The sequence below is a fragment of the Theobroma cacao genome, chromosome 6 (assembly GCF_053813885.1).
Source record: "Theobroma cacao isolate CCN51 chromosome 6, ASM5381388v1, whole genome shotgun sequence".
Lineage (NCBI taxonomy): Eukaryota > Viridiplantae > Streptophyta > Magnoliopsida > Malvales > Malvaceae > Theobroma > Theobroma cacao.
Window position 1 is genome coordinate 21915381 of NC_142644.1, and position 19110 is coordinate 21934490.

Here is a 19110-nt window from a genome sequence, read left to right on the forward strand (position 1 = left end):
ACATAAATGAATAAGAAATTGAAATGGAGATAATCATGCAAATGAAATAAACTTAAGACATAAATGAAAAAAATGGTACCCTCCCCCAAACTTAAACTAAACATTGTCCTCAACGTTTAAAATAGAAAAAGAAAAAGAAAAGTAAAACCCTCCTAACAATGGTAGCAATGCAAAAGTAGCTCTATTCTTCCTCTTCGCCCTTATCATTATCTCCAAAGTTGTTAGCAAGCCCTAATAAGGCAACAAATATCTAAATAAAAAAAGAATAAAAACAAATTAATGAGGGAAAACTAAATAAATAAAAAAATAACTTCAAAGAAAAAGAGTAAAAGTTTTAAAAGTTTGAGTTGCCTCCTAAGAAGGATTTCTTTACAGTCAAAAGCTTGACTATGTGTTGTTGATTTCTCACACAAGTGCACGTATCGTTAACAAGTAATATAGTAATGAAGTAGAGTATCGTTTCCACAGAGAATTGTTTAATTCCTATTGTTAACTACTAAAATTATGACACCCTAATTTTATCCAAACAATCAAAAAAAAAGAAAAATTAAAACTAATAAACTAAAACTAAAATTAAATAGTAAATAAAACTCACTTTAACTACCAAACCTAAGATTATAATATCCCTCAACACTTCATCTGATTATTGTCTCCCTCTCTTAACTCAGTTTAATAGATTAAATTACTAACCTAGAGTCCTAAATTATTAATAAGTCTCTGTCGAGTTTCTCATAAAAATAGCTCTCCCAATTAATTTACTATATATCTATGCAAATTAAATTGAAGAAAGATTCATTAAGCTTGTCCTCTAATTTTGGCTACGTATGGCTTATAAGTGTATGTCTACCCTATATGCAAATCAAATCACATAATCAACTAAGTGCATTCGATCATACATTATTCTATTCAAAGTCAACCTAAATATCCTTCGTCAAGGTTTAACCTAGGTTTCCAATTCAATTTAATTGGTGATCAGGCAATTAGAAGCATTAAGAACAGAATAAAATAAACAACTTAAATCTATCAAACATAAGTAAAAGAGAGATAAATAAATTAGACTATATATTGAGTTCAATCATAATCTTAGATTAAAAATTTAGTTCCTCATCAAGTCACACATTATCGTTGAATAAAGTTTAAACAATAAAAACAAACTAAGAAAATAAAAGAATAATCAAAAAGAATAAACTCAAGAATTATAATCTTGATCTTCCAAGTCTTTTTGAATCCTTCAAAATCTTCTCAGCTTCAATGACTTTGTGGCTTGACTCTCAGCTTTCAATCTAGTGTTTTCTTCCTCCTCATTCCCCCCCTCTCAAGTCCTCTGAAAGGTTATTTTTATAGGCTTTGAAGTTAGATCAAGTTGGGTGAAGAAAGAAGTCAATTTCAGCTGGAATTTAATTATCAGACTATGTAAGTCGCAGCTTTGCCAAATTAATTAACGGAAATCATAATTGCTCTAGGACTACTGTAGTGTGCCAACTTTGACAAGATTTTTGACCATCCTACAAGACAAATTGGGCAAAGTGATAAACATAAAAGTTGTATATTTTTCTTTTATCTTTCCAATGATTCAAGAATTTCTTCATTTGGAGCTCTTTAAAGAAAGTTATGGCTAAAATACTAAAACATATGCAGTGCAAGTCTGCACCTCGAAATTGCTCTCCTTCTTTCACTAAAATTCTTCTTTCAAACACCTACAAAAACACAAATAAATCCTATCTTAACCACATTAACACCTAATTAAGCATAAAATCAACTAAGATTAGATTGACTCACCTAAAATAACTAATTTAAAATAATTAAATAGAATCTACTAATTTTTATGCATTACTTCAAGAACTAAGCCAAATTATTATCAAAATTAAGCTCAAATAACTCTATATTATAGAGTTATCACTATGGATAGTCTTTATTATTGTCTCCTGAAGTGATTAAGGATCTTTGACAATTCAATTGAACTCTTAAATAATGTTAGAGACGTTACCCATTCATTCTGAATATTCTGATAGCCTCACTACAAATGTCTATAGCACCACAAGGATAGACCTTAACCACCTTGTAAGGAGCTGACCACTTTGATTGTTTGTGTACATGGAAAAAGCTTGATTGATTTGGTTAATAACACTTGTTGTCCAAACTTAAAATCAAGATTAATTGAAAATGGTGGAATCTGCTCATTTTTCCCCAAACAAGCTTCAAGGGGTTTCTTTGAATATTTGTTGTCAACAACCTCCTTAGCTAACTCATCAACTACGTCCACTCTATGGCAACTTTCAATAAAGGGAGGATATTTAATTGTATTGAATATATTAAACTCAACTACCTTCTCTCCATCTTTGAAAGTTATCTTGCCATTCTTCACATCTATGATTGCTCTGGCTGTAGCCAAGAATGGTCATCCTAAAATAAAAGGAATTTTGGCATCCCCTTCCATCTCAAGCACAATAAAGTTTACTGGAATGTACAATTTCTTAATTTTAATTGAAACATCCTTTATAATCCCAACAGGTTAACTGATTGTTTTGTTTGCTCACTGTAAAGAAACTGTAGTAGGTTGTTTCTCATTAAGTCCAATTTTCTTGGCAATAGACAAAGGCATAATTGAAACACCAACACCCAAATCACACAAAGTTTTAAAAAATTTAACACTACCAATAGTACAAAGGATATAAAAACTTTTTGAATCCTTAAGCTTAGATGAAAGCTTATTTTGGATTATAGCACTGCACTCCTCAATAAGTGCAACTGTCTCAAAATCTTCCAATCTCTTTTTCTTAGTCAGAATGTCTCTCAGCAACTTAACATAGCTTGGCATCTATTTTAAAGCTTCAGCAAAAGAGATATTAATATGGAGCTTCTTAAGTACCTCAAGAAATCTCTAGAATTTCTTATCAAGTTTTTGTTTCTGAAAATGTTGAGGGAAATGTGGTGGTTGTTGTAATCGATTTGATTGAGCTTTCTCACCTTGAGCTTGTTCTTTAGAATTTTCAACCATTATTTCTTTTTCAATAGGTTTACTTGGAGAATCTGATTGCATATTACTACCTTCTACCTCTTTCCCACTTCTGAGTGTGATTGCATTACAATGCTCATTTCCTTCTCTTCTGGGATTGAGTTCAATGTTACTCGACAAAGTTCCCTAAGGCCTATTATTAATGGCATTGGCAAGTTGACCCACTTATGTCTCAAGATTTTGAATTGATGCCATTTGACTTTGAATGATGGCATCATTCTTTGATATGTAGGCATCATTCTTTGCAATGAATTGCATGAACATTTCTTCCATAGATGGTTTTTTCTCAAGCATAAGAGCTCTAACTTGAGATGGGAATCTAAAAGGAGAATTTGGCTTTAGTGCTAAGCAAGATCCCTGATTATTGTTCCAAGAAGAGTTAAGATGATTCCTCTAACCAAGATTATAGGTGTTGGAATATTGATTGTTCTGTTGCCTATAAAGATTCCTAACAAACTATACTGATTCAAAATTAACTAGGCAGTGATCATAAAATGAACCCTCAAAGTATCAAATTTCTTGGTTAAAGTAGCAATCTATGCAGTCAAGGTGTTAACAGCATCAAACTCATAAATACCAACTCTCCTAGGTATCGATCTCCCAAATGGCCATTGATAGATATTAAATGCCATCTCTTGCAATAAGGCATATGCCTCATCAATAGATTTTTCCATGAGTGGTCTTCTAGCCGCAGCATCAATAGTAGTTCTAATCGGACCCACTAACCCATTATAAAATGCTTGTACCTGTAGCCGTTTAGGTAACCCATGATGAGGACATTTCTAAGTAGATCCTTATACCTCTCCAAAGCCTCATACAGCAACTCTGAATCTAGTTGCATCAATAATATGATGTCATTCCTCATCTTCATAGTCTTGGCTAGTGGAAAGAACTTAGTTAAAAACTTTTGAGCTAGATCATCCCAAGTAGTAATAGAGCCAATAGGAAATGAATTCAACCAATTCTATACCTTGTCTCGTAATGAAAAAGGAAAGAGTCTCAATCTAATTGCATCATTAGTTACTCCATTGTACTTCAATGTATCATAAATCACTATGAAATTTAAGATATGACCATTCAGATCATCATTGGATAGTCTTCCAAATTGCACTAAAGTCTGAATCATCTGGATGATCATTGGCTTGATTTCAAAGTTATTAGCATGATTTGTAGGTCTTTAGATGCTAGAGTGAAAACTTTGCACAAGAGGAATAGCATAATCTCTCAAAGACTTGTTTTCTTCTACTTGTTGCCCTTGAATTTGCCACTCTCCTTGGTGTTCAGCCATTGTTTCGATGTGAGTTGAAGGTTGTGAATTTTCTCTTTGAAGTCTTCGAAAAGTCTTGGAAATTTCTAGATCAAAAGGAACAATCTACAAATTTCTCACTCTTCACATACAATGACCAAAAAAACCTAAAATTAAGAAAAGACAAAGTTTGAATTAAGACTAGGATGTTTGGTATTAATATTAGCAAAAAGTAGGAAAATAATTCCCTAGCACAGTGCCAAAAACTTGTTATCGATTTTATCATGTAAGTGTACGTATCATAACAAGAAATATAATGAGTGTCGAATCCCACGGAGAATTGTACTAACTTTTGCTAAGTACTAAAATTAACACAACCTAATCTTGTTCAAACAACCAAATTAAAGTGATTAATTAAAAGAAAAACTAAAACTAAATAATCACTAAATTAAATCTAAAAGCTAATGAGCAAAACTTTATTAGAAAAAATTTAATTAATAAAAAGCCTAGGATTACAATATTCATCAACACTTCATTTGAATCTTGTTTCTCTCTCTAAACTTATGTCAATGGATTGAATTGCTAACCTAGAGTCCCAATTTATTTATAAGTCTCTGTCATGGTTCTTATAAAATATATCTCTCATTTAATTTACTATATGGCTATGTAAATTCAACTGAAGAAAGATCCATAAAATTTATGCTCTAATCTTGGTTACATGCAACACATAGGTATATTTTTATCCTATATGCAAATCAAATCACCTAATCAACTAAGTGAATTTAAACACATACTATTCCATTCATGGGCTAATCTAAACTCCTTTCATCAAGTTGTATTTAGATATCCAAATCAATCTGTCACGACCCGGAACCTCTCTCGGGCCCATGACAACCGTCGCGACGTCCCGATTGACACTCATTACCCGGAATGCCAACCGAAACCCCGCAAGGCTTACATATCAGTTTCTTTCCTTTCCTGTGAGCAATCGTTGTTAAACATTCCATTTTAAACAATTACTGGTCGTTTCTGACTCAAATAAATCCAAAGATAATTTTTTTTAAAAGGATTTATAGACAAATATCACTATTCAAAATATTGATTAAAATATAGTATTTTTATATAAAACAATATTTATAGAAACATGTGTAAGAAATCTTTTGTAATATGTAAGTAAAATAAATTCATACATACAAAAATTTACTAAGTTATAATGTACAATAATGGTTACAATGACAAGTGGCCCAAAATACACCCAGTGTTGGTGCTAGAAACCTACTGTCTGTGTGGTAGAGATGTCAACTGGAATCCTCGACAAAATAGGGTATCTACAAGCTACCACAAACCTGAAATGTTTGGAAAGGAGGTGGGTGAGATTTTGCAATCCCAATGAGTAAACAGACATTATCATAAATATCTAAAGGCGAGTAACAGGGAGGCAAGTTTAAACAACAAATCACAAACCATTTCATAATATTTTCAATTTATTTCTTAAACCATAAAATATCTGTCATTTACCAAAACAATTGTTAAGGCTTATGTCTTTTATAAAAGAAAACAAGGCTCAAGCCAAAACTAATCCTCGGGGATACCTTGGCCGAGGGATCTAACCGAGTCCGCCAAGGTTGTTATAACATTTACATGTGAAACATATTTTTATTTTTAAAACAAGTCGTTCCTTGGCGTTGGCCGAGTTACACATTCACGTGGAGGTTCGACGTGAAGTGAGCTCTAATACTACCCCGGGAGTTACCCTCCTCGCCTCTACAACTGGAGTAACTATATAACCGGGTTTACCGTGTCCCTCTAATAGGCAGTCCACAAAAATCCGTCACTGCAGTGACTAACCCACCAATTTTAATAAAATTTCGACAATATAACATGGCTTTTATTTATTTATCCGGCCTACATAGTAAAAACAGCTTACATAAATTTCCCAATGCACTTACAAAATATAGCCACATATACTTATATCTCATAAGTCATTCATAGGAAAATATATAATTTTCAAGACAGTTAACACCCTCCAATTACCCAATTTCACAATCAAAACAATATATTTTTTTTTGTCACATTTATTTCTAAAACATCAAAAATCCTGTTTTAATCTCATTTTCGTTTCATAAAATACATAAAGAGCATTTTTAAAATAACTCTAGATAATTCACAATAATAATAGGTTTACTCACCGTTTGAACAAACTAATTGCTTTTTAAGTGCCTCGATAATTACTCGTCGGGTACGATTTCCTTGCCTTTACCGAAAGGCTCTCCTCTTAGACACATTGCAAAATTTACTCAATTCATCACATTAATGCTAAATCACTATATATTTGACTTAAATCTTATACTAATGCATGGTATGAAATGCAATAGCCAAAAATGGCTTAAACGCGGTATTAACCTATTTTTGGCACTTTACCCGATAAATTGCTAACGCGCTCCATTTTAACTCTAAATTATCCCATTCTCTCTCCAACATTTCTAACCATTAATTATCAGCCAATATTCCTCTAAAATCACCAAAATCAGCTCACTCTCTTCCTTGGAAAATTCAGCCAAAAATGGGACATTAACTCGATTAATTTTCCACTTTGTTTTTCTATCACATTTAACCATTTTTCATCATTTTCTCTTCATTTCTCTTAGAATAAAATTCAGATTATCATCATTGTACCTCATTTCAGATTCGGCCAATGGTGGGTATTGTGAAAATTTAATGCTTTCTTGCCCAATTTAATTTCTAAACACATTTAACTAACTAAAACTACCAATTTAACTAAAAATCAAAACCTAAAAATTTCAAAATCTCTCCCCTAGAATTTCGTCTAGCCCTTGATGTCACTTTTAGATCTCTCTCCTCAAGCATGCTAAATGGAAATAAAGGCATAAGAAAGGTAGAAATCAAGATAAAGTCGAAAAATCTTATCGTTAGACGCATAAACGGGTGAAAAACGTGAATTCCCCTTTGAATTTTTCTAGTTTCCCTTTGTTTTCTTTCGTTTCTTCCTTTCCTCTCTATTTCCTCTCTTTTTCTTCCTTATAACCGGCCAGCACTTAAAAAAAATACCACGTGTCACTTTCCCATTGGCCCATTTTTAAAATTTCATCCATTTGTTTCCAAATTTTCACCATACACTTGTCCCACGTATCCATAGCTTTGATAAAATTCTCAGACTTATCCAAAGTCTCGGTGGAGTAATTTTTGAAATTTACACTTTTGCCCCTCGTAAAAGTCAAAAATTACATTTTTGCCCCAAAAAGTCAAAAATTGCCCATAGACATATTTTTCATCCCTTATACTCATACCATTCTCCAATTTATCAAATGTGATCTAAATTCTCTCAAAATCTCAAATTTTGTCTGCGAGAGGCAAAATTACGATTTTGCCCCTAAACATCAAAATTTCCAATTCTACCCCAAATGAACCCTCGAACTCCAAACAATCATTTTTAGTCATTCCTTGACTATAAAATATTAAATTTCATCCTACGATTCCTATTTGAACTAGTTCAAGGTTAAATCAACTCAAGTGTATCGTTAGGTACGATACCGGGTTTCGTCTATTCTTATGTGCTTTCCTAGCATAATAACATGTTACTCAGTGCATGTATGTCATGACATGTGTTTATAGGGTCGGGTTTTACAATTCTAACCCCCTTAAAATAAAATTTTGACCTCAAAATTTCACTTACCAAACTCGACAAATAGATACGGGTATTGGTTCCTCATTTAATGCTCTACTTCCCATGTCATTTCCTCCATTCGAGCACTTTTCCACAACACTTTGACCATTGAAATACTCTTGTTCCTCAGTACTCGATCCTTTCGATCCAAGATACTCACAAGTTGCACCTCGAACTTCAAATTGTCATGCAACTCGATCGAAGGTGCTTTGAGGATGTGAGAGGGATCTGGTACATATTTCTTAAGCATGGAGACATGGAAAACGTTGTGGATCTGATCTAACTCCGGAGGTAGTTCTAGTCTATACACCACTGGCCCAATTCTTTCAATAATAAGAAAAGGTCCAATGTATCTCAGATTGAGCTTTCCTCGCTTTGCAAATCGAATCACACCTTTCATTATCCAATAAAACACCATAATTTATCATGATAGTATAATCAATAAGATTTAATACTTCAAAGAATTCAAATTATTACCTTTCCAAGGAGAAACCTTAAGAAAAACTTTATCATCGATCTCAAACTCCAAGTCTTTTATTCGTTTATCTGCATAGCTCTTCTGCCTATCCTGGGCTACCTTTAGCCTCTCTCGTATAACCTTGATCTTGTCATTAGTTAGATCGATCAATTCCACGCTAACTAACTTCCTTTCACCCACTTCATCCCAACAAAGTGGAGTACGACATTTCCTTCCATATAAAGCTTCGTATGGTGCCATACCGATGCTAGACTGGAAGCTGTTGTTGTAAGCAAACTCCACTAATGGTAAATGTCTATCCCAACTCCCAGTAAAGTCAATGACACAAGACCGTAGCATATCCTCCAAAGTCTGTATAGTCCTTTCGGATTGACCATCCGTCTGTGGGTCAAAAGCAGTACTAAATCTCAACTTAGTTTCGAGAGCTTTTTGGAATTTTGGCCAAAATCGAGAAGTGAATCGAGGATCTCGGTCTGACACTATAGAAATGGGAACTCCATGTAGCTTCACAATCTCATCTCTATAGAGCTGAGCTAGCTTCTCAATAGAGTATGTACTATGGACAGCTAAAAAGTGAGCGGACTTTGTCAACTGATCTACGATCACCCAAATCGCATCCTTTCCCCTCTGTGTCCGCGGCAGTCCCAGAACAAAATCCATAGTTACATGCTCCCATTTCCACTCGGGAACAAGTAAAGACTAAAGTGTACCTGCTGGCCTCTGATGCTCCACCTTAACTTGCTAACATACGAGACACTTTGCTACAAATTCTGCTACGTCTCACTTCATACTTGGCCACCAATAATTCTCCCTAATAGTCCTATACATCTTGGTGCTTCCAGGATCTAATGCATAGGCAGATGAATGGGCTTCTTCCGTGATCGCCTGTCTCAACTGGTTTCCCTCAAGAACACAAACTCGGTCTCTAAACATCAAGACGTTATCCTCTCTGAGTCTGAACTCACTAACATCACTGTACACCACAAATCCCTTACCACTCACAGAAAGTGTTAAAACGGGAGCGGAGGTTAACCGGTTCTTTAGCTCCTGAAATCGATTCTCACAAACATCATCCCACTCAAACTTAACTCCCTTACAAGTTAGACGGGTCAAAGGAGCTGCTATTAAGGAAAACCTTTGAACAAACCTCTGATAATATCCGGCTAATTCGAGGAAACTATGAATCTCCGTCACTGTTTTAGGTTGCTCCCATTGTAAAATTGCCTCTATCTTCTTGGGACCAACATATATTCCAGCTCTCGATACTACGTGTCTCAAGAATACCACTTCCTGTAACCAAAACTCACACTTCGAAAACTTTGCATACAACTGTCTTTCCCGTAAAGTTTGTAATACTATACGTAAGTGGGCAGCGTGCTCATCATTATCTCTCGAGTAAACCAGTATGTCATCAATGAACACAATAACAAACTTGTCCAAGTAAGGGTGGAACACCCTGTTCATGAGATCCATAAAAGTTGTCGGTGCGTTAGTTAACCCGAAAGGCATGACCAAGAACTCATAATGACCGTACCGAGTCTTGAACGCTGTCTTGGGTACATCCTGTTCTTTAATTTTCAACTGATGATACCCAAACCTTAGATCAACCTTAGAAAACATTGTAGCTCCCTGTAATTGATCGAAAAGATCATCAATCCTCGGTAACGAATACTTGTTCTTAATGGTCATTCTGTTAAGTTGTCGGTAATCTATACATAACCGAAATGTACCGTCTTTCTTTTTCACAAATAAAATCGGTGCTCCCAGGGAGATATACTAGGGTGTATAAAACCATTGTCCACTAACTCTTGCAATTGTACTTTCAACTCCTTCAACTCTGCTGGAACCATTCTATACGGAGGAATAGAGATAGGTGCGGTACTCGAAAGTAAATCAATAGTGAATTCGAACTCACGATCGGGAGGAAGTCCTAGTAATTCATCAGGAAATACATCAGAGAACTCACTTACTACAGGGACATTCTCTAACTTAAGTTCCTCCCTCGATATATCAATTACGTAAGCCAAGTATGCCGGATATCCCTTTCGCACCAATTTCAAAGCTTTGAGGGCTGAGATTACACAAAACGGTAATACTCAACGCTCCCCCATAAATACAACTTCCGCTCCCTCTAAACTCTGGAGAATCACTTCTTTCTTAAAACAATCCACCTTTGCTCGATGAGTGGACAACCAATCCATACCCAAGATCAAATCAAAGTCCCGAATCTCCAAAGGGATTAAATTACCCATAAATTCTTCTTCCCCAACTTTAATACCACAATCTCTATAATATGTATTTCTTACTAACCGCTCACCTAGAGGAGTATGCACTACAATCTCTTCCTCTAATGGTGACAGGTTCCTATCTTAGAATGATGCAAATGATATGCTAACGTATGATCTATCAGAACCCGAATCTATCAAAACCTGTGCATCTCTATCAAACACAATCATAGTACATATCAATGTGCTAGGTCGAACTTGGGCTTCATCCTCAGTCACTGCAAAAACCCTAGTCAAAATCTGGGGTTGCGGTCTGAAAGATGGCTGCTCTGGGGTATTACTCCCCATGCCTAACCGTATCACTCGGCCCTGTCTGGACTGTGATCCCGAAATGTCTCTCCGTAGTATACTAGGATGAGTTGGAGGAGTAGAAGTAGCTACTGTACCCCATCTCAACTAAGGACAATCTCTCCTGATATGCCCCTGTTGGCCGCATTGAAAACACTTTACAGGTTGTCTACATGACCCAACATGAAATCCTCCGCAATTACGGCATCTGTCCAATCCTCTTGAAGTCCTCCCCTAACTACTCATCACTGGCCAATCAAATCTAGAAGATCTCGATTGTGACTGCTGAGATGGAGGTCTAGTGGATGCCACAGACGCTGAGGTAGTACTTCCTGCAGCAGATGTCAAATCTCTACCTCTCTTTGAAGACTGATCCGGGAACTTAGGCGGATTCCTTCTCTTTGCGAACTCAGCTCGGATCCGTCTATTCTCAGTGGCGAGCTTCTCAGCCTATAAGGCCATCTGCACAACTTCCTTATATGGCTCCCTACCAGTCACTGTCATCCGTTCCATGATCTCATTACGCAGCCCTTCCTCAAAATAATTTGCCTGATCCTGCTCAGATTTTACCAGATCCGGCACATATAACATCAACTCGTTAAAACGAGTCTCGTACTCCTCTACAGTTAGATTTCCTTGTTTCAAGCTTAAAAATTCTCTTTTCTTTTCTTTCTGATGAAAGTAAGTAAAATACTGACCATCAAATTCTCTGAGAAAGTCAGACCATGTCTGAGGAATAGTGGAATGGGACTTCACCGAATTCCACCAAGTACGAGCTCTCTTCTCTAGTAATCTAGTAGCCACCATCAGCTTCATATCGTCATCTAATCTCATATCATAAATAGTCTCCTAAACTTGATTAACCCAATCCTTAGCTGCGGTCGCATCCAACTCACCAGTAAACGAGACGCAACCCAACTGTCTAACTTCCTTCAACTTTTTAGAAATGGAGATGTCCGGTGTCTGGGGTGGAATAAGAGGTGGTGGTACTGGGGCTGTTACAAGGGAATCAGCGGGTGAAACTAAACCAGCCTGAGCCTGACCTATAAGAGCAGCGAGAAAAGCCATTAATGCTTGAGCTACCTCAGTTGTCATGGCAAGTACACCAAAAGTAGCAACAGGTGGTAGAGGAGGTACAGGAAGGTTCGTAGACTTAGCAGTAGGAACTGTTCTAAAAGAAGACGTAGCCAACTCCTCTACTATAGAATTCGGCCGACTCTGTTTGAGGTGACCTTTTTCCCTACCAGTAGATCTAGTAATAGGTGGTAGCTCACGTCGAGGAGGCATAATGATCTACAAAAAGAACGGAATTGGTTTAGACAACTTAAGACTTTATATGCAACTACATGCAACTAACTAATCTTAACTGGGCCACACTGACATTGTAAATTATTTTAAAAAAATAACTTTAAATCGAAGAACTTTAAAAATCAAAAACTTCTTTCAAAACCATAAGCCTTTAAACCAAAAGCTTTGATACCAATTGAATTGTCACGACCCGAAACCTCCCTCGGGCCCATGACAACCGCCGTGACGTCTCGATTGACACTCATTACCCGGAATGCCAACCCGAACCCCGCAAGGCTTACATATCAGTTTCTTTCCTTTCTTGTGAGCAATCGTTGTTAAACATTCCATTTTAAACAATTACCGGTCGTTTTCGGCTCAAATAAATCCAAAGATATTTTTTTTTAAAAAAAAGATTTATAGACAAATATCACTATTCAAAATATTGATTAAAATATAGTATTTTTATATAAAACAATATTTATAGAAAGACGTGTAAGAAATCTTTTGTAATGTGTAAGTAAAATAAATTCATACATACAAAAATTTACTAAGTTATAATGTACAATAATGGTTACAATGACAAGTGGCCCAAAATACACCCAGTGTTGGTGCTAGAAACCTACTGTCTGTGTGGTAGAGATGTTAACTGGAATCCTCGATAAAATAAGGTATCTACAAGCTACCACAGACCTGAAATGTTTGGAAAGGAGGTGGGTGAGATTTTACAATCCCAATGAGTAAACAGATATTATCATAAATATCTAAAGGCGAGTAACAGGGAGGCAAGTTTAAACAACAAATCACAAACCATTTCATAATGTTTTCAATTTATTTCTTAAACCATAAAATATTTGTAATTTACAAAAACAATTGTTAAGGCTTACGTCTTTTATAAAAGAAAACAAGGCTCAAGTCAAAACTAATCCTCGGAGATACCTTGGGCGAGGCATCTAACCATGTCTACTAAGGTTGTTATAACATTTACATGTGAAACACATTTTTATTTTTAAAACAAGTCATTCCTTGGCGTTGGCCGAGTTACACATTCACGTGGGGGTTCAACGTGAAGTGAGCTCTAATACTACCTCGAGAATTACCCTCCTCTCCTCTACAACCGGAGTAACTATATAACCGGGTTTACCGTGCTGCTCTAATAGGCAGTCCACGAAAACCTGTCACTGCAGTGACTAACCCACCAATTTTAATAAAATTTCGACAGTATAACGTGGCTTTTATTTATTTATCCAGCCTGCATAGTAAAAATAGCTTACATAAATTTCCCAATGCACTTACAAAATATAGCCACATATACTTATATCTCATAAGTCATTCATAGGAAAATATATAATTTTCAAGACAGTTAACAGCCTCCAATTACTCAATTTCATAATCAACACAATATATTTTTTTTTGTCACATTTATTTCTAAAACGTCAAAAATCTTGTTTTAATCTCATTTTCGTTTCATAAAATACATAAAGAGCATTTTTAAAATAACTCTAGATAATTCACAATAATAATAGGTTTACTCACTGTTTGTACAAACTAATTGGTTTTTAGGTGCCCTGATAACTACTCGTCGGTACGATTTCCTTCCCTTTACCGGAAGGCTCTCCTTCTAGACACATTGCAAAATTTACTCAATTCATCACATTAATGCTAAATCACTATATATTTTACTTAAATCCTATACTAATGCATGGTATGAAATGCAATAGCCAAAAATGGCTTAAACGCAGTATTAACCTATTTTTGACACTTTACCTGATAAATTGTTAACACGCTCCATTTTAGCTCTAAATTGTCCCATTCTCTCTCCAACATTTCTAACCATTAATTATCAGCCAATATTCCTCTAAAATCACCAAAATCAGCTCACTCTCTTCCTTCGAAAATTCAGCCAAAAATGGGACATTAACTCGATTAATTTTCCAATTTGTTTTTCTATCACATTTAACCATTTTTCATCATTTTCTCTTCATTTCTCTTAGGATAAAAATCTGATTATCATCATTGTACCTCATTACAGATTCGGCCAAGGATGGGTATTGTGAAAATTTAATGCTTTCTTGCCCAATTTAATTTCTAAACACATTTAACTAACTAAAACTACCAATTTAACTAAAAATCAAAACCTAAAAATTTCAAAATCTTTCCCCTAGAATTTCGTCCAGCCCTTGATGTCACTTTTAGATCTCTCTCCTCAAGCATGCTAAATGGAAACAAAGGCATAAGAAAGGTGGAAATCAAGCTAAAGTCGAAAAATCTTACCGTTAGACGAGTAAACGGGCGAAAAACGCGAATTCCCCTTTGAATTTTTCTAGTTTCCCTTTGTTTTCTTTCTTTTCTTCCTTTCCTCTCTATTTCCTCTCTTGTTCTTCCTTATGGCCGGCCAGCACTTAAAATGGGGTTTAAATGGGCTGACTTTTCATTAAAATAATATTATATCATTAAAAAAAATGCCACGTGTCACTTTCCCATTGGCCCATTTTTAAAATTTCATCCATTTGTTTCCAAATTTTCACCATACACTTGTCCCACCTATCCATAGCTTAGATAAAATTCTCAGACTTATCCAAAGTCTCGGTGGAGTAATTTTTGAAATTTACACTTTTACCCCCGTAAAAGTCAAAAATTACATTTTTGCCCCAAAAAGTCAAAAATTGCCCATAGACATATTTTTCATCCCTTATACTCATACCATTCTCCAATTTGTCAAATGTGATCTAAATTCTCTCAAAATCTCAAATTTTGTCCGCGGGTGGCAAAATTACGATTTTGCCCCTAAACATCAAAATTTTCAATTTTACCCCAAATGAACCCTCGAACTCCGAACAATCATTTTTAGTCATTCCTTGACTATAAAATATTAAATTTCATCCTACGATTCCTATTTGAACTAGTTCAAGGTTAAATCAACTCAAGTGTATCGTTAGGTACGATACGGGGTTTCGTCTATTCTTAGGTACTTTCCTAGCATAATAACATGTTACTCAGTGCATGTATGTCATGACATGTGTTTATAGGGTCAGGTTTTACACAATCTAATTGGTAATCATGCAATTAGAAGCATTAAACATAAAATTGGAATAAACAACTCATATTCCATTGATAAAAAGCAAAAGAGAGATAAAGTATTCAAATTACATGTTGAATTCAATCATAGTCTTCGAAAAAGTAAATTAGTTCATAATATCTATTGAAAACATCATCTAAAGAAAATCAACCATCAATACAAGACAAAGAAAGTAAGAAAAGAACGAAATTAGAGAGAGAAACTAAGATTTGTGACTTTCAAATCTCCAATCTTCTTTATTTTCCCTTGCTTTTTTTTCTTTTGTTGATGGCTCTTTTTATTCAAAAAAGCTACTCTCTATGCCCCCTTGGGTGCCGCGGCATCGTGCTCTTGTGCTGAAGTATGATTGCTTTTCTTCTTCCAAGTGTTGTGGCCATCCTTCACCATGGCCACGGCTTTGGCTCCCTTGTGCTGCCTTGTGCAGATTCTACTGCAGTCTCTTCTCTTTCAACGTGATTTTCTCCTTGCTCTGATCTGAACTGGGTGAAATGGTAAACACGGAAGTTGTAGCCCTATCTCTTAGCTTTTCAATAGCTTAAGAATTACATCAATTGGACTTCTAGAGTGAAATTTATGCTCAAAATACTGTAGCATGTATGAGGGATGCACTTAGCCATACTTGTACGGTTCATCACCAATTAAAGCCGTTTCATTTGAGAACCTTCAAAAACAAGGGACTAAATTAGTAATAACTAAACTAAAAGCAATTTATCATAATGTTAAACTAAAACAACTCAAAGTAAAATAACTCAACATGATTTAAACTAATTAAGCAAAATAACTAACAACACCTAATTCCTAAACATAAATCTCAAGAACTTAGCTAATTTAGTACTCAAAATGTGGAAAAATAACACTATGTAATAGAGTTATTAGAAGAGGAATCCCCTCTTTTAGTGTCTAAACTTGAAGTTTTATAAGGTTAACATGCACTTTGGAAAAAAGGATCGACCCGCTATGTTCAAAGGGTTAATCCTTGGAATTTAGGAACTTATCCCAGCATTCTAGTCTGGAGGGATCGACCCTCAAGAGGGCAAGGGTCGATCCCTAGGAAGCAAACACTCTAGGCAAAGGTTCCGTGTTGTGGGGATTAACCCCCAAAAAAACAAGGGTTGATCAGTACAAAGGGTCGATTCCTATTCTACATTTCTTAAAAGTGAAATCTTTTGAAAGGGTTTTCATGAACTCTTGGGTTGACACTTCAACCCCCACTACTCAAGGATCATATACATGATTAGATCCATTGAATTGATGCACATAAACATCATTTATACATGATTTAACCAAGGTCTGCTTTTTTTCCATAAGTAGGTGTTTATGGATATGAAAATGAATATTTGAAAAATATTAAATTCTATAAACACTCCCTTGTATAGCTTGTTCCCCTTCCCCGTATTTGCTCACTGAGTTTATGAAACTCACTCTTTCAAATTTGTTGTGTTTTCATATTCATATTTTGTTGGGTCCCAACTACTTGGAAGGAGTCTCCAACCTTGTTCTGGTAAGTTTACTCGATGGCATCTGATAAGCGCTTCCACACTTCTAGGTCCACTCTATTATCCATCTATCTAGTGCCTGAACATATTATTTTGTCTATCAAGAGATGGTAGAGACACTATCGATTTTAGCCATGAGTTGGCATAGGTTTATGTACATGTACCGTGAGTACACTTGTTTGCGTTATTTTAAGTTTATGCTGCGTAATTGAACTCATGCCAAGGCATTAATCCAATCTTATGGAATTGTATTTCTACACATGTATGTATGTATGTATGAATATATATATATATATATATATATATATATATATTGTGTCAAGACACATTCTCATATCTTTTTTTGTCATCTAATGTAAACTAGAATGATATAATTCTAAGGCTTGCTTGGACTTGGTGGGGTTGCCTACTTAGTTCTTACGACGGTCATAGCCCGGGATTGGGTCATGACAACTAGTGTGAATTAAGATGTATGTGGACCACATGAATTCAAAATATCCAAATTTGACTGATGGATGTTGACATGAGTTAGTTGTCAAATATTCAAATATTTAAGTGATATATAAGACATAACAATTTAATTTTACTAGTATAATATTTTTAATTACTTGGAAAAAATGAAATGGTTGAGTACTTTGATTGAATTCACGTAGCACTATTGTATGAAGAATGAGCAATTTGCCTTGATTCTTATGAAATTATTAGAATAAATTCGTGGTTATATAGACTAATAAGATATTATGACAGTAAAATAAAATCAAAACATAATTTAAAACTATATTAAGAAGGTGATTATATCATCATATATGAAAAAATAGTTTTTTAATTTATTACAAATATTTCAAAACATAATATAAAACAATATTAAGAATTTAGTACCCTTACCTATTAAAATTGTGGAGTCTATATCAATTTATCAATTTGACATTTTTTTTTCATTCTCTTAGCTTTTTCCAAAGCATTGTTTGGTCGACAAGATGATCCATCTCCTTTACCTTTAGGTTTACATTTGATTCCTTTGACTTTCTGCCTTCTTTCTCATTATGTCTGCTTTTGTCAAATTGAAAAATCTGTCTTCCATCATCGGAGCTCTAAGACTCTTCAATTGATGATTGATTCAAAGCTGCTTCAACTTTGAGCATTGTCTTTTCTCCATCACTCATTGCCATATCAAATGATTGCTCACTCATTGCACCTCTTGTTGCTAAATTAGAACACCATTTATGAAAAACTTTGTAACAAGTACTTAATCTACTTTTTGATCATTTGATCTAGTTGATGCGAAAAAATTTACCATAACTCCAATCCTTCCTTCTTTGGTCCATCTTTTTAATATGTATTGATTTGGAACTCGTTTAAAATTCTGGAAAGAAAGCACCTTCAGAGCATGAGCAAATCAAATACCAAAAAATTCAAATTTCTTAGTGCTAGAAGTGACTATAGAATTTGATAGTCAAATATAATTGTATGATGACAAGGTTTTCTTGGATGAATGACATTGTAACTAGTAATACTCCCAGAAATTTTAGCAATGCACAACTAACAATCCCAAGTAAACCAAAGTTTATTGGAAAACATTTTAAAAACTGTTAAAGTATAGACAACTGCTGCATGCTTCAATATCTCTGTCGAAAATGGCAAAGATGGTTTACTCTGATTGTCTTTGGAGTCAGCTTTCAACACCTCGTAGCGTCCATCAAGCAATAATCTTTGAAATTGATGAAAAATGTAATAAATCGTAATTATAACCAATGTAAATTCTTATTTGACCATTCATACTCTCACTTCTTTGAGTAATGGGCATCTTTGCACACAAAAAAATTCATCCATAAACCAAAACCCATTTCTCTTTCAACTCAAATTGTCTCTGCAACCAACTATTGTCCTCCAAATTGTATTTCACAATCGTATGATTTCTTGCATTTGAAAATCTTTCTCTTTGTCATGATCATAAACACAACTATTCAAATATTTAGCAAAACTAGTAAAATCTCTCAAATGCATCACTAAAGCGCTTTGTTGCATTTTGATATATATGACATACACATAAACGATGATATGTTTCAGGTCATTGTGAAGCAAGCACTTTCGTCATTGTAGCATCTTGATTTGTACGCATCGTCATTAGCTTTTTCCCTAACATTGCTTTCAAAAATGAATCAAGTAACCACAAAAAAAATATCACATGTTTCATGATAATTCTATTTTATAGAATTATTTTAGTCCAATTTTGTTATGAAATATTAGCTA